At 41.3% G+C, this 3,932-nt stretch overlaps 1 protein-coding gene across 5 annotated transcripts in view; it reads left to right on the top strand.

The window, feature by feature from the left end:
• Positions 1-3,932, top strand: part of LOC122557727 (transcriptional enhancer factor TEF-1) — a 237,728-nt gene that overhangs the window by 37,605 nt on the left and 196,191 nt on the right. The gene's annotated exons all lie outside the window — the stretch shown is intronic.

Below are 3,932 nucleotides of genomic sequence, written 5' to 3'. Positions count from 1 at the left end.
CTGACCTGCTGTGCTGTTCCAGCAATAAAGTTTCAACTTTGATCTCCAGCATCTGCAGACCTCACTTTCGCCATCGAGAAGGACCAGGACAAAAAACGCATGGGAATGTCACCATCTGCATGTTTCCCTCCAAACCATGCATCATCCTGACTTGGAAATATATCACTGTTACTGATGCACAACATAAGAACTTCTTACTCATAAGACTGCAGCAGTTCAAGAAGACATCTTAACAGTCATCGGGCAATGTTGAGGTTAAGGTGTACAATCAGATGTGCCATATTTCAGATGAAATATTAAATCTATGCCTGTCTGCACTCCCAGGTGGGTGTGAATAATCATGTTGCACTATTTCAGGAGCAAGCTGTGGAATTTTACCTGGTAGCCTGCCAATATATTTTTCATTCGAACAACATTGCCAAAACAGGTTATTTGGGGAGACACATGTATTATGTTGGGGAAGCTGACCAAACGCTTAGTCAAAGAGGTAGATTCTAACAAGTTCCTTAAAGGCAAACACGTGGTAGGAAAGATTCGCTGAGGCCATTGCAGAATGTCGGTGCCTGGAAAATGAAGACTCAGCTACCCATGGTGGAGTCTCAGGTGGGCATGAGGACAGTATTGGAGAAAACTGAGATCTCAATGAAGTTTCATTTTAAAACTGAATTACTTCACTGTTGCAAGGTATTTACATCTGTTGGGTTGGTGACCTCACTTTCCCAACAAGGGAATGTGAGTTCAAATAAAGTTCTTCTATTATCATTGTATGCAAAGAAACATTGTTCCCTTTTAAGCAATTAAATTTTTCGCATTTTGCCCTGCCTCCTCTTTGCTTGCTCACCCTCAAAAATCCTTACTGAGTGCACAGCTCAAGGGCCTTTTTTTTTGGGCTTCTCTTGCTGGCTTGAGCTAAAATGGAAACAAACCTACCACCCAGTTCGCATTTAGGGAGTGCTGCATTGTCAGAGAGGCAGTATTGAAGGAATGCCGAGCTGTTGGGAAGACAGTGTAGGGGGAGCTCCATACTATGGGATGGGCAGTTCAGAGAACACGGTGTATGGTCAGTGGTGATGTCTTTGGATTAGATTTTAAACTGAGGCCTCAAGTCTCCTCAGATGGACATAAAGGCATTGTTTTTTGAAGAAGAGCAGAGATTTTCAGGTCCTATTTATTCCTTCATCATCACACATTGGTTATCTAGTCACTATTGCTTTACGTTTGCATTTATTGTTTACAAATTAAATGACTGCTATATTTCTTAAAATATAAGTGGTTGGAGTTTAAAAGTACTTGATTGCCTGTACTGGGACCACCTGTGGTACTACAGAAATGCTAGACCTTTCCGAGTTGTGTGACCTATTATTTCAATGTCGAAATGACATTGTGTTTCGCTGCTTTTGATAATGCTGTGTGTTAGGAAAAAGTGCTTGCTTAAGGTGAAGTTTCATTTTTTTATGAATCTTCAGGTTTTGTATAGCATTCCTTTCTAAAGTTTTTTGCATTAACATGTTAATTGGTGAGAGATTAAGTTTATGCACGCTCCCAAGTGTTACTTGTGGACTGAGGTTATTTTCATCTGAAAAGTAATCTTTGGTAGATAATGTTCCAAGCGTTTAAAGGGCACAATGTTAAACTTCTGTGAGGTTCTAAGTTTGCTAATGGTCTTTTATCATTTGATCCTAAAAGTGAAGATTCTATTACTGGTCCTCAATTTGTGGTTTCCGCTGTGAGTGTGTGAGAGTGACGGCTTTTGACCAATTTAGCTTTCTGTGCTAGTGGCAGAATTCATGTGCAGGGGCTGATATCCTACTGAGAGACTGTGGTGAAAATGAAGAAACTAAGTGCTTTGAATAGAGTTTGTAGAATCCAAGGTTTTACAGCACAGTGAGAGCATTTGGGTCATCATGTTGGTGCTGCAGTTTTTTCAGTCTTGTTCTCCTATTAGTCTCACCGTCCCACTTCCCCATACCTCTTCTCAAACCCTTTACAAATTTGTGTTTTTGATGTACTCACTCCTGTTTTAAAGTGATAATAGACTCCGTGCTGCCATTAATCTTGTCACTTTGTACCATGTGTGAACAGCTCACGATGCTAGAAGAAATCTCCTTAGATTCCCTTTGTGACCTTATCATGTTAGATTGATACCCTCTCGTTACTGATCTTACTGGTAAATGCAAATTGCTTTTTCTCCAGTGTTTCCTTGATAAATCTTCAATTTTGAAGAGTCACGATTTAGTCTTGTTTATCCATGAAAGAATGCCCTTTGTTTCCTTCAGCATTAAAATTCCTCATCCTTGTTCTGATTTGATTGAATCTCATTTTTCCAAAAGTGGAAAGAAGACAGAATTTTCTCAAAATTAAATATATTAAATGATCAAGCATCCACAACCTTTTGGGCTAGTATTTCAAGGGTCCACAAGCCTTTGAAGAACTTTCTCCTCATCTCAGTCCTAAATGATTGGCACCTTGTCTTGAAACTTTGGGCCCTTTTTTTTCTAGATACCCCAGACAGGTGAAACGATGGCTCAATATCTACTCTTTCAAACCCATTTCTAATATTGGATGCTTTCAATCCCATTTCTAATATTGGATGCTTTCAATGAGATCACTTCTCATTCTTCTAGATTCCAGGGATTTACTTGGCTATCATCATTTGACAGCCCCCTCATCCCAGAGAGCAATCTTGCCGGCCTTCACTATCTTACCTTAAATATATAGCTGTATATTTTTAATCAACCTTTCTGGCCACATTCTGACACACTTCCAGGGCAAGTGGAGACTTGAACCTGGGCCTTCTGGCCCAGAGTTAGGACACTATCACTGTGCTCCCTTCCTTCCCAAAAGATGCAGGAAATCCTGCGAATTGTAATTGGGTAGCTAGTTTAATGGTGTGTTTTTCAACCAGTCCAGACGAAAGTGAGTTTAATTGGTACATAAATACATTTTCAGAAATTTTTTAAACCATTGAAAGTTTACATCCACTCAAAATTCACATCACCATCATGTTTGGAATGTCATTATTTTTGGAGGCAGGTATCAGATACCTTTGTGCTACTGATTGTTATAACTTTGTCACCACCTCATGTGTGAAAAATCAAAGCAATTGAGGGGAAAACAAAAATTCGAGAGGATTGATTACTGGTTTTGAGAAATCCATTCTGGTAACATTAATACATCATGATTACGGAACTTGATGTTGAATGGCTTTAGAGCCTTTTATTTTGACAGGAATTACTTCACTGGCCAAATAAATGCTCAGTAATTTATTCCATTAGCTAGAGGAGTTTTGTGTGGCCATCTTTGTTGTTCTGGGTAAAAACAATGACTGCAGATGCTGGAAACCAGATTCTGGATGAGTGGTGCTGGAAGAGCACAGCAGTTCAGGCAGCATCCGAGGACAGGCAAAACCAGGGCCTCCAAGCCCTCCGTTTTTCCCTCTCCAGACGTTCCCAACAGTAACCTTCCACCGACACTCTCATTCGTATGGCCGAACTGGTCCTCACCCTTAACAATTTCTCCTTTGAATCCTCCCACTTCCTCCAGACCAAAGGGATAGCCATGGGCACACGTATGGGCCCCAGCTATGCCTGTCTCTTTGTTGGCTACATAGAACAGTTGATCTTCCGTAATTACACTGGCACCACTCCCCACCTCTTCCTCCGCTACATTGATGACTGCATTGGCGCCACCTCGTGCTCCCGCGAGGAGGTTGAGCAATTCACCAACTTCACCAACACATCCCACCCTGACCTTAAATTTACCTGGACCATCTCCATCTCCATTAATGACGACCGACTTGACACTGACATATTTTACAAACCCACCGACTCCCACAGCTACCTGGATTACACCCCTTCCCACCCTACCTCTTGCAAAAATGTCATCCCGTATTCCCAATTCCTCCGCCTCCACCGTATCTGCTCCCAGGAGGA

The sequence above is a fragment of the Chiloscyllium plagiosum genome, chromosome 16 (genome assembly GCF_004010195.1).
Source record: "Chiloscyllium plagiosum isolate BGI_BamShark_2017 chromosome 16, ASM401019v2, whole genome shotgun sequence".
NCBI lineage: Eukaryota > Metazoa > Chordata > Chondrichthyes > Orectolobiformes > Hemiscylliidae > Chiloscyllium > Chiloscyllium plagiosum.
This window is presented reverse-complemented; position numbering and strand designations above follow the sequence as displayed.